The sequence below is a fragment of the Ambystoma mexicanum genome, chromosome 6q, assembly GCF_040938575.1.
Source record: "Ambystoma mexicanum isolate Mex_15411 chromosome 6q, UKY_AmexF1_1, whole genome shotgun sequence".
Taxonomy (NCBI): Eukaryota; Metazoa; Chordata; class Amphibia; order Caudata; family Ambystomatidae; genus Ambystoma; species Ambystoma mexicanum.
Genome location: NC_090937.1, coordinates 1,003,867,156 through 1,003,880,174, shown reverse-complemented (window position 1 = coordinate 1,003,880,174; position 13,019 = coordinate 1,003,867,156). Strand labels below are relative to the sequence as shown.

The 13,019-nt window shown below is 41.0% G+C and overlaps 1 long non-coding RNA gene across 1 annotated transcript; it reads left to right on the top strand.

Moving 5' to 3' along the window:
* The first annotated feature begins 3,492 nt into the window (after nucleotides 1-3,492).
* On the top strand, nucleotides 3,493-4,672 carry LOC138515581 (uncharacterized). Its single transcript, XR_011282085.1, has 2 exons — nucleotides 3,493-3,566; nucleotides 3,997-4,672. It is a non-coding gene; the product is annotated as an uncharacterized lncRNA (long non-coding RNA).
* The last annotated feature ends 8,347 nt before the right edge of the window (nucleotides 4,673-13,019 follow it).

Here is a 13,019-nt window from a genome sequence, read left to right as displayed (position 1 = left end):
GGAGATCATCAGATCTTGCATTCTTGTAGCGTGATTGTTACACACAATGTTTCTTTCGTTTTTAGCCATTGATATGTCCTTCTGTCGTCGCCCTCCTATGTGTCTTCTTTTTTCAATATTGTGTTCATTACTAATGAAAGTCCTATGTTTCAGGGAGTCGATGGAGCATTAGTCCAAGAAGAAGGGGGAGCGTGCAGTTACGGGTCGGCGCAACAGCTTGCAGAAGTGTGCACCGCAGTTACATCGTCCCTTGATGTTCTTATGCATTTCGAGGTATGGATACTGACAGCTCGATCAAGCGAGATCATATGACTTGATTACATCCGCTATACTTCCTTCTTTATTAACGCAAGTACTATGTGTCAGGGAGATGACGGAGCTTCTTCTACAAGAACATCACCCCTAGTAGTTGATGCAGATTTCTGGGTGGTGACACTTCCAACGATCGAGCAAATCGAATCATATTTAGATATCCATTATTTATTTTAGACAACTGATCATTTGTGCAGGTCTATTTAGATGAGCCGTTCACGCCTGCACAAACTTTCTGTTCTTTTTATCAAAATAGAAAACCATACTAATGCAATTACTGTGTTTCAGGGAGTCACTGAAGCATCATCTTCAATAATATCATCAATGGAAGTCTATGAGGAGCCCGAGGTATGGATCTTGACAGTTCCATCTAACTAGATCAACAATGCGTGAATAATTGTCGTTTGAATGTTCTACACAAAGCGTTCATTCGTGTTTTGCTATTGAGATGTACGTGGGTATTGGTCCCCAAGTACATTTTGTGTTTTCGATATTATTATACATACTAATGAAAGTTCTATGTTTCAGGGAGTCCATGGAGCGTCAGTGCGTGATGGATGTGCTTATCAGGAAAACATAGTCGTTGCAGCGCAAGAGGAAGTGGAGACATGCACACACGAGTCGGAGCAACAGCGTCCTGATGTTGAAGTTCGAGGCAAGAAAGTTTCAAAGAAAAGAAAGCAAAAGAAGGTTAGTGTCCTGGTCACTATATTATGTTGTTTTTCACTGTTAATAGTTCAATACTGTAAGTTGTGTTTAAACTGAACACCCCTTTTCCAATCTGTCCTCTAGTTGCGAGTGGGTGTACGAACTAGATCTACACAGACAGTGAAGCGAACGAGAGATGTTGCTTGTCAAACCTTTTGGCAGGGACTTGAGACTGGAGAAGCATCGTGCCAATGGGAAGAATATGAAGTGATTGACAACGGAGCTATACCACCACCAGCCATTGATAGTGAATGTCCTCCTGGTAGTTCGGATGCAGTCGGAGATCAATTCACAGAATCCACACCCGCAAAAACTAAGACGGCGAGAAAGTTGAAGAAATTGTTTTATTCACCCATCGCCGGAGAAGGAACAGATGTTGCAATGGAAGAGAATGAAGTAGACGACAATGAAACACCATCAATATCACTGAACATAGCGGAAGACGATATCAGAGATTCTACCTTTCATGTGAGTGACATGTCCTCAACGTTACAGGCCGAACCAGCTGGGATGCAGAGTGACAGTATAAGGAAAGAGGCCAAATTCATTGTATTCGATAGTTGTTTGATTGATATTATTATTCGGATTAAATGTGGGCATTTGGTAGGTGGGGAAGTATGTGGGGAGCCATTGATTAATGTGACTCGTGCAATTCGAGGCACTAACCTTAAAATACATGCCACCTGTACAAAATATCATCCTTTCACATGGTCTGCACAACCTATGCTGGGACAACTGCCAGCAGGCAATCTACTTTGTGCAGCGGCTGCACTTTTTAGTGGTTCAAGTTTTAAAAAATTAGAGTCTTTCTTTCAGTTTGTGGGAATCCATTTCATTGCGAAAACTCAGTTCTACAAATACCAAACCGATTATCTATTTCCAGCCATTAGCGAAGCTTGGAGAATGGAAAAAATGTCTATTGATAGTACATTCGCGGGCAAACGGTTCAGGCTAGCCGGTGATGGACAGTGCAACAGCCCAGGATTTTCAGCCAAGTACTGCACCTACCACTTTCAGGACATGGAAAGTAAGAAAATTGTGAGTTCGGTGGTCGTGCAGATGTCACAAAGTACATCCTCAGTGGCCATGGAGAAAGTTGGCTTTGTAGCATCATTGCAAGAACTACAATCGCGGGGAATGGTGATCGACCTGATAGCCACGGACAGACACGTTTCAATTGCCAAGACAATGAGAGAACAGTACAAAAATATAAATCACCAATTTGACGTTTGGCATCTTGCAAAATCAATCAATAAAAAATTGTCGGCTGCAGGTAAAAAAAAAGAATTGCAAGGTATTTCACAGTGGTCCAAGTCAATCAGCAACCATCTTTGGTGGAGCTCAAAAACATGTGGAGGGTCGTTGGAAATTCTACTGGAAAAATGGCGGTCAGTAATGCCACACTGTACAAATGTTCACCGATGGAACACGAACCAACATTTCCACAATTGTGAACATGGCCATTTGTCCACAGAGGAGGCACGGAAGAAGAAGTGGTTGATTCCTTCATCACCCACTCACAAAGCCATTGAAAAGATTGTATTTGATAAAACTATAACAAAAGCTTTGAGGAGACTCACGGAATTCTGCCACGCAGGAGATTTGGAGGTGTTCCACAATATGTGCCTAAAGTACAGGCCAAAACGATTGCATTTTGGCATGGAGGGCATGATAAATCGGACTCTTTTAGCGGTCTTGGCACATAACCATAATGTTGGCCGTCAACAAAGTAGGACGACCGGAACTTTAGGGACGCTTCGCTACAATAAGGCCTTCACTAAAAGAAGTAAACAATGGGTGATCAAACCAGTGTTTGAGGATATGCAATATGAGTTTATTGAGAAACTTATTGTTGACGTCCTAGATAGGCACATAAATGGAGTTGTGAACGAACCTGTGCAGGGGACAACTGCATTGCCACCCAACATTGCATCTGTTCCATGTCCACCTAAAGAAGAACTCATTGAGAAATACACATCACGGTTTAAATGATTGTAATTTGATTGTCTGTTCTCTCAAGTCTCCTCATGTCGCAGGCCCATTGAATATGTGTATCTATGTATTGTGTAAATAAAAGTGATTGCTCAGTGTACATGCAATGTGTCTCTCCACCCTTGTTCATTTGCGCATTAAATTAAACCAAACAGTAATATAAATCATTTTTCAATAAATATAGAATCTCTCCGTATTTATGGTTCTGTGTGGCTGCAAAGCACGCAGACAAAATGCAAAGATGGAGTGTAAATTTCAAGTCCTGTGAGAATGCCTTACACTGAATGTAGCTAACTTGGAATGTGTGCTCGTTCGAAGTGAAGGTCAGCTGCTTTGATTTTTTCTCGGGTGCCAGAATGGCCCACGACTCAGAATAAGGTTCTATTGTATTTTGACCTTGACAGGCCTGGACCACGTAAGAAACGATAATGAATATAATTTCAGAAACGAAAGCCATTTCATGTTCGTTCATTAGAAGAAATAACGTCGGCATAGAAGGAGTGGTATTTCGGGGCTGCCCTACGCACAGACGCAATGGAAAATGCAAATATAATGTAAGTAACTCTTTAGATGAGTTTATACCGCAATTTAATTACTATACAGTTGCTTTAAAGACGGGTTAAGTTGTACTTGTTCGTTCTATGTGGCATGTTGTTTTGTACCGCACACTATCTTGGGGAGAACCGTCTACTTTTATGGAAGCACCTCAAAACCTTTGCTTCTGCTTTCTCTCTCCCTCTCCCCTGCAACAACTGGTCCACTGTCTGCGATCTCGGTCCTGGGCCCTTCCACTCTCCACCTGCACTCCCTGTCAACCCCTGCACTGAGGGACTGTCTCAGTATCCTACAGCCCCCCCTTGACGTTTAAAACCCAGTTGCACTGTCCTAGCTATGAAATAATTTACCGACCGAATATATAAAATGAATAATTTTAATAAAGATCTGATGGTGAGACTAATTTCATTGTTTATGTTTTTCAAACAGGTACATCATGCATTACTGCATGTGTCACGAGTACCAGACACCGGCGGACGGCTTCTTTAACCGCCAGTTGCTTCTCCGCGTGAACAACGTTACCACCCTGACCATTTTATGGGACGATCGCCAAGTACAAGTATGCCCTTACGCGGTACTAACGGCTAGATGCAACATACAGACCGTTGTGGTGGCCTAGTGCCTCGTTGTTGGAACAGCCATGCGATTATCAGTGCGACCGAAGAGCTTATTTTATCGTAAACCAACACCATGTCTACTGCACACGAACATCGCTTGCCTCAAGACGAAATATTTTGGATCGAGAGCAAATAAAAATTCATTTATCTAAGACCCTGTGTACAGCAAAGGAACATCGTGTGCCTCGAAACGAACTTTTCGGAACGTGAACAAATAAAAATGCAAATCGCTGAATATTCTCAAAACATTTGATGTCAAATAAATGTACTTTGCCAAATGTACAATCTTGCCGTTTGCTTTTAAACCACTGTTTCATATTCCGAATTGTGGCGCTGTATTGTGAGATGATCTAAGACCCTGTGTACAGCAAAGGAACATCGTGTGCCTCGAAACGGAACTTTTTGGAACATGTGCAAATAAAAATGCTAATCGCTGAATATTCTCAAAACATTTGATGTCAAATAAATTTACTTTACCAAATTTACAATCTTGCGGTTTAATTTAAAAGTACAGTTTCATATTCCCAATTGTGGCGCGCTGTGTTGTTTGAGCTCATCTGTGTTGATTTCCTGGTTCTGTGTGGAGTCGCGTAGAAGACGCCTGGGCGCGTTTGCCTACGCAGCTCAGTCACGTCACGGATAGAGGCGGGGAATATGAATGTTTTGATCATGTCTGTTTCAGGGGCGGGGGATTTGATTTAGTGCCGCAAAAGCAGGTGAGCCAGGGCGATGCGGCAAGTGATAGGATTATCAGAAAATGGCGGCTGATTTCGAGTGCGTTAATGGACGAAAAGTCGGGTAAGGTCCATAGGAAAGTTTTCCACGATCTACCGAGTTATGCTTAAAAACACATGGCCGAACCGTAGGGACAATAAAAAAAAAAGTCCAGGAACTCTCCTTTAAGATACACCATTGGTGCATAGTACACTGTTGTTCTCTTTGCACTCAGTAATCTTTGGATCTTTGGGATAAAATCCAACTTGGTTTAAACACATCATACAGCAATATAAACAACTATAAGTAAATTAAACCAACAGGGATATATAAACTGGGTAAAAATAAACAAAGAACATTATACTTGTTGCATGCAGGACAAAGGATGGAAAGGTTAAGGAAACTTGGATAACAAGATAGAATAGGTAGGATAAGTAATTTTGGAGAACAAGGAATAGCAAACACACTTTTTGGATAGCAACAGTGATAATGTCCTCATTTGCGCTCCAAATCCATTGACATCCAGAATGAAACGCACTGCTCACAGGTTGCGCTTCTTTAAAGTAAAAAAAAATGCTATTCCAGAAAAGATGAAGAGGACATACTTTGCCTATTCTGAAACAAAACTCTATGTTGTAGTCCTTCTGATGTTCCATCTCAAAGCCTAGGAACATCAATAATGATAAACCGTCCAATGCGTGTCCATTGACAAGAGGTGGATGATAACTATTCAAAATCACACGGCATCACGATAGAAAAACACATGGGCCCATTCCTTGTATAGACCGAAACCAGCGCCACCTTAACACCCTCCATCCACCAGTGCAACAACACCACCAAGTGCAAATGAAGCTTCAACTTCAACAACAACTTCAACTACACACACTCCTCTTTTACAGACTCCTGATCTTTTCATGATCCAAGGCATGTGTAGACAATGTCACGGATGGGTAGTCGAGAGTAGCCATATTTGACAAAATGGCAAACCACTGCTACAAATCCACTACAAAGATGTGCATGATGCCTATCAGAAATCACACAAGCACCACAAAATAAAAATGCATGGGGCTCAAGCATTACCTGCAGAAATATCAACCCATCAGCCACACGCCTCTCTTATTTCCACAGTGAGAATTCTGGAAACAAACCAGAGGCCCTCATTACTAGTTTGGAGGCAGCCATGGTGCTATTAGCGCCATGACTGCCTCCAAAATCGTGTCCCGGTCCGGGTCCTGTGAATGAGGAATTACTGGGTCATTCCAACCTTGGAGGACCCAGTAATTCCTCATTCACAAAACCAACCCCCATTCCCATTTGAGCCCCCTTAGGGCTCAATGGGAATGGGGATGGAGCTAAAAATGGCTCCTATTAACTCCTTGGTCCCCTTGCGGGACCCGCAAAGGATGTCTGGTCTAACCAGAAGTTCTGTGCAGGTCCCGCAAGGGAACCTTGTAATAGGGCGGAATGGGTTTACTGGCACCGGCACCATTACCAGTGCCGGTAAATCCATTCCGCCAGCCTCGTAATGAAGCCAAGAGACTTTAAACACCTGCAGCACTGCATTTCAAGAATCATCAGAAATGCTAGACAGGTAACAAAAAATGCTTTTCAAAAACTGTCTACAAATGTGCTGCTTCTATCTCCAGCAGTACCACTATATTGTGAATATAGGTTGACCTTTCACAGACGTTAACTGTCCAACATCTAGTGAAAATCAACTGGGTTGATGAGAATGATACAGCTAGAACAAAATAAAAAAAATAAGAAATGACAAAAAGGAATTTACAAAACACCATCAACTGAAATACCTTACAGAAAACTCAAAACAGACAAGAGTCTTTCATAGCTAAAATGGCATTACAATTACAACAAATATAATCAAATAAACCCTCTATCTCACTAACACGAATAAAAAACTAAATGCCTACATGCAAATGCCACTGATTGACAAATCTAATTTTGAAGGTCTGTGTTAGTGAAAGTTAAAAAGAAAACATAAACAAATACTTGCCACACAATCAGAGCAGATGAAACAAATGATAATAAACACTATCTACTAGCAGTAACTATTCTAACTAACACATCCAACACTGCAAATAAACCTTAAAACATGTACACATTCAATAACACTTACTTTCACATCACCCACACTACTGCCATGTACACAACTAGAAATTCAAACAAGGAATAATTTTAATGGAAACAGAGAAATACAGCAGGTATTATGGCTGGTTTGAAAACTGTGTGGCTCATTGGCGACATTTGACTGTTTTGGTTGCTGACTTTTTGTGAGACACAAAATATTAACATGGACGTAGGTTTGAGAGATTTTACAATTGAATGGTTTGGATTGGGGGGAATACATTGGTTCCAAGTTTTTCCAAAATTGTTAAGTCTGAGAAGTACAGGGATCACAGATGTCATACTAATTCATTTGGGGAGTGTACACGGGGTGTCACTTACTGTAATGATAAGAAGACATGGGAAAACTAATGGAACTATTTCCTCACACAATCATTATCTTTTCCAATCTCACTCAAAGGCAGAATTGGAGATGGACCACCAGATTTAATGGTAAAACTGAGAAATCCCAGAGAAATGTTAATAAAGGAGTTTCATCATTCATGATAGACCACAACCGATTATGGATTTCAAACAAAAACATACGGTTCAACATGGCCAATTTCTATAGACATGATGGAGTACACCTAACCGATGGAGGAAATGCAGTGTTTGTTCATAACATCAAAAACAGTACTCCTGATGTGCTATAGTTCTACACTGATTGTTCCGCAAAACACTCCTTTTAAGGAATACTCATCACATATAAATAACAAATACAATAAATAATTAAAAAAAAAAACTTTTTTTATACCCACAGCTACAGTTCATTGACTTTTACCATAACCGCAGTTACAAAAAGTCAGTTAAAAGGGGGACCGAATTCAAGTTGTATACTACAATCCAACTTAAATGATGAAAACAGTACAACACTACTCATGTACGTATTAAAGTAAATGAAAAATAAGAAATCATAGAAAAATACATAACAATAAACTAGATAGGCAAACATTTCATAGCCACAAAATATGATACCATAAGTGAGAATACACAACCTAAAATACATTCAGCCTGATTCATGGAATTATTTGCGCGTAAAACGCACATTTGCGCACCTTTCTGCCTGAAAATCCCTGTTTTGGTATGGGGATTTTCAGGAAGAATAGCGCGCAAATGTGCGTTTTACGCGCAAATAATTCCATGAATCAGGGTGTTTGTGTGCCCTATCTAAAGCTAGACTATAATTGCTCCTTTTTATATTATATTCTTCTATTTTTCTCCATAGTCTCACATGCTCAAAAGTCTGAAAACACATCTCCAAAATAAAAAATACTTGCTAATATCTAGTCATTTTTCACTCCAACGTCACTATACCTATACAAATAACTTTCAAAAATAAATGAAACACAGACACCCTCAAAAATATAGGCATGAATACAGACTACTCTTACCCACGGGTATCTGTTTTCCTCCATAGCCTCAGATATAGATGTGAATATCTGCAAATCTACCAAAGAAATTGCTTCCCTTCTCCCCAGGTCATCACCAATTGCCCCCACATCTGGGCCAGCTTACCCACTCCCTAGAAGGTCTCCTCACCTCCCCTGCCCTCTTTCTTTCACCCCCAAAACACACGCTGCTACTGTGACGTAGTTGTCACGACCCGTGACCCAAAACCCCACTGGCATGTTCACATGCCAGGTAGGGTTAAGACTCAGGGTTCATTTAGGGCCCCAAGGGCCTTGCACTACCATCATTGACTCTCCTGGAGTCAGTCCTGGCGCCTTTGGGACCAGGCTCATGTTCAGATTGGACTGGAGACAACCCTGTTCAAGAAAAAAAACAGACAATAACAGCCTTCTACATTACTCAAGTTTTCATACTGAGAGACTCAAGCTGAATCGACCATATGGTCAGTTCCTGCGCATCTGCAGGAACTGTACCAATATGAGTCATTTTCAAGAAAATTCTGCAACCTTAAAGGATAGACTGACAGATCGAGGCTATCCAAAAAAACTAGTGAACAGCACCTGAAAAGGGTGGCGAACACACATTAGGACATATGCCTTGCCCCACGAGAGACTAATGACCGCCTCATATGTGTGTCCACATTCTCACCCATAAGCAATCTGCTTAAGAAGGGCATTTAATAAGACAGAAAGGAACTCTGGAGAAAAAAAAAACGTTATGTGCTTGTAAACAAAATGTCAACTTGAGACAAAGACTGGTCCATACTTATTTGGAGACCGACATACACCAAACTGTAAGAAACCAATGGGGTTTGCTCCCCATGGTTGGACATTATAAATGTGTAAACCGTGTGGCGTGTAGTTACACAGAAGCAAGAAAACATTTTGAATACAGAAAAGTGAAGTGGACAATGAAAGAACATACTAGTTGTCTTACTAAAAATTGTGTTTACATAATTGTGTGCCCCTGCAACATGTTGTATGTAGGGAAGACTACCAGACAAGTGCATCAACGCATTGCAGAGCATAGATCATGTATCCGTAACGGGATCGAAGACAAACCATTGGTGGACCATTTTAAAAGAGCAGGTCATACGGAACATGAGATTAAATGAATTGTGCTACAAACCATCAAGGCAACCATGAGAGGAGGGAATATGTCCACAATGTTGCACAAGCTAGAACAAAGATGGATACATTCATTGGACACTGTGAAACATGGATTAAATATTTCCATTGAGTGGGGGAAATTGATAACGATGTAGGCCTGGTTTCCACCGGGCAAGCTCTGGCTTGATTTAAAACTAACCACCTTGATGCTTGTGATGGGGGTCCTCCCCACAAACCCCCACCCTCTCCTCCTCCTTTTTGGCCCCACATACACTCTGAGGGGCCCGCCCCCGTTTATTTGAATCACCAGTAATTTCCACGAGCGAAACAGCTCTTTCCTTTGAACTACACCCTGAGCGGACCTTGACAGTGGTCCTCCTTCTAGGTCATGTAGTCATTTATAACGTGATTCTACATCTGCCACAATAGTCTTTGCCATTTGAGTATACAACGTTGTTATCCATAACGGCATTAATAACAATATTGGCCTTTTATATGAGTTGTAGTGGCTTTAAAATCACTAGCATATGCAGTGTAAAAACACATTCATTACTTCAATGGACTTCTGTGTGCAGGCACTCCCAATACGGAAGATGTGCACCGTAGTCCTTTTTTTAGTTCCACTCCCCAGGTATCCTGACTAATGGCCTGGAGGTCCTGCAATACAGGTAGGATGTTACTCTGCCTGTTTTGCGCAGGGATTGCAGTTTAGTGGAGCCCAATACAGCAAGGTAAGCGTTTGTATTTTAAAACTGGGCCATTTATTCAGTTTAAAGCTGTACTGTTATACACAGTCTAATGAATAATAGGGGTATTACATAGAGTAAGAAGAAGCTACGGTTTGCACCAGTAAATAAATAGTGTTTGCATTATCTAGTTTAACGGCACCCGAGCAAAACATGGATGTAGCATTTATTACACTGGGTTGCGCCTTGTAACAAGCGCATGCGGCAAGAAATGAGGAATTTTGTTACACATGAAAGAACAAGTCATCATAAATATTTAGAACTGCGTTGATTACGATCCGCAGAGCTGACATAGAGGCCCCATAGGTCAATAAAGGAAGCAGGAACATTTTCATCTGTATGCTTTAAGGAGGCTATATACAAACGCGTGTGCATTTTCTTTGTACACAGCATGCTGTAAATCAATTTGGACGCTGCCAGAAGTAATAGACCGGGGGCGATACTACACATCACAGTGTACAGGTGCTGAAGACACCCATGTGGGTAAGCCTAAATCGAGGGCACACTTGTACTTGTAGTGCAATAAAGGAATGAACAATATACTCTGACATTGAATATATTGATGCAAACGCATTTTGGTTTGTGTCTCTTATTTAGCTGGGACATCATTGCAATCTATTAGGATTAGTGAGAAGGCAGTAATATAAACTGGTTTTTGCACCTATTAAAGAAGAAACATTCGTGAAATAATGTCACAGACATAAAGAAGTAAGTGTATTTTTTACCATCGAAAGGGGGTGTTAATGACTTACACTCAATGGTGTATTTAAATACTGCAGGGATACTGAATTGGATGTGTTCTCTGTACTTGCTTGCAGGCCTTCCATAATATTTGGCATTGGAAGGCACGCTGGAATAATTCCATGGTTGAAACTACCCCCATTATTTTGAAGTGGGAGGTGAGTGTCAATTTGTTTGGTCATTGGCTGAATCAGACACACAATTGAGTTGTGTCATTGTAAATAAGGGGCTAGAAACTTATGTTAATGATGATCTAGATGGCCTGGGTATCACCTACACCAATTATGCTGATGATACACAGATCCTCATCCCGCTGACGGGAGATTGTAACCAGGATTTGGCCTTGGTGAACAAGGTGTACCTCATCATTCAGGCATGGATGGCTTCGCACAGTCTATGCCTGAATGATGACAAGACTGAACTCATCATCCTTGGTTCCACCTCAAACCTAACCAAACTAGACCACAACTACACCAACTTCATCATAGACGGGAACCCGATCAAGGTAGCCAAAGAAGTGAAAACTCTAGGAATATATCTCGACTCCTCCCTTACCTTCCACAAACAGGTTAGCTCTATGGCATCCTCCACGGCCTATACATGTAAGCTTATAAGAGCAGCCAAACTCTTCTTATCCACCCAGAGCTGCATTACACTAGCCAGAGTCCTGGTATTATCCAAACTGGACTACTGTAATGCCCTCTACGTAGGAGCCAGCAAGCAAATTACCAACAAAATTCACACGCTACAAAACAACGCTGTCAGAGCAGCGCTTAGCATTCCCAGGAGAGAACACATTTCCAACATCAGGAAATCCCGTAACTGGCTCAACACCTCAGACAAAATCCTGCTTAAAGTAGCATCGCTAACTCACAAATGCCTGAACAACGCTGCCCCACGCTACCTGGTAGACAGAATATGCAAATACACCCCCAACAGACCCACCAGAACCTCTAACACAAACCTGCTCATAGTTCCCAGGTTCAAACGCACCAAAATGGGCAGCAACAGCTTCCAGGTGAAAGCACCCCAACACTGGAACGCCCTATCACCATCCCTCAGGACACCCCAAACCTATAATCACTTTAGACGCAACTATATCCACAGGATAAAGAACAAGGACAACTAGATACTTCTAACCTCTAACACCACACTGCCGCAATCCTGCAATGTATGTTTATCTGTAAATTTATAAAAAATTTCTATTGTATTATATAAAACTTCTGTAAAACTGTACACATTGTCCTTCATTGTCACACTGCAATACTGTAATATAATGTACAAGCAACCTGTAACCAAGCTTTGAATAACCATGCTGCTCATGCACCCTCATACCCTCAGGTCTGGTGCGCAATACAAATGAATAAACTAAACTAAACTATGTGTTGTTATTGTTTATTTTAGATATGTGCCAGAAGACACTGTTCACCCATATATTGTTTAGACCAGACCAGAGTTCAAGTCTGTGTTGATCCTGAAGAAGGTTGTGGAACAATGGGTCCAGTATGCAAGGACCGACAAGACAACTGAAACATATGTAGATCTAACGAATAAGCTGTTAAGCTATTTGTTGTATACACATGCATAAAGATTGACCACAAGTGTATTTGTAATTGTATATTAGAGTTCGGTGTTGATAAGGAAAGAAATCTTTCTTTGATATATTTTGTGAGTATGAATCAGTATGGAATGAATGAGTTGAGATGGGCTAAGATCCTGAAAAAGTGTCCAATAGTTTAGAAGATTAATGTGTAAACAATAACATGAATGTCATTTTGAATTGAATAAAATATATATTTTTTGATATAATTGAGTGTTCAATCACCAGATATTGAATTTTTCTAGCCCCGCCACCAGAGTTCATTTTCTATATTATTTCATGTATACCTTACCTGGAGGACTCTGGTAGTACAGGTAACCCTTTCGTTAACCCCCAGAGACCAGAATCCAGCGATCCTTGAACAGCGGACCTGCAGAGGAGAGAAAAGAACATC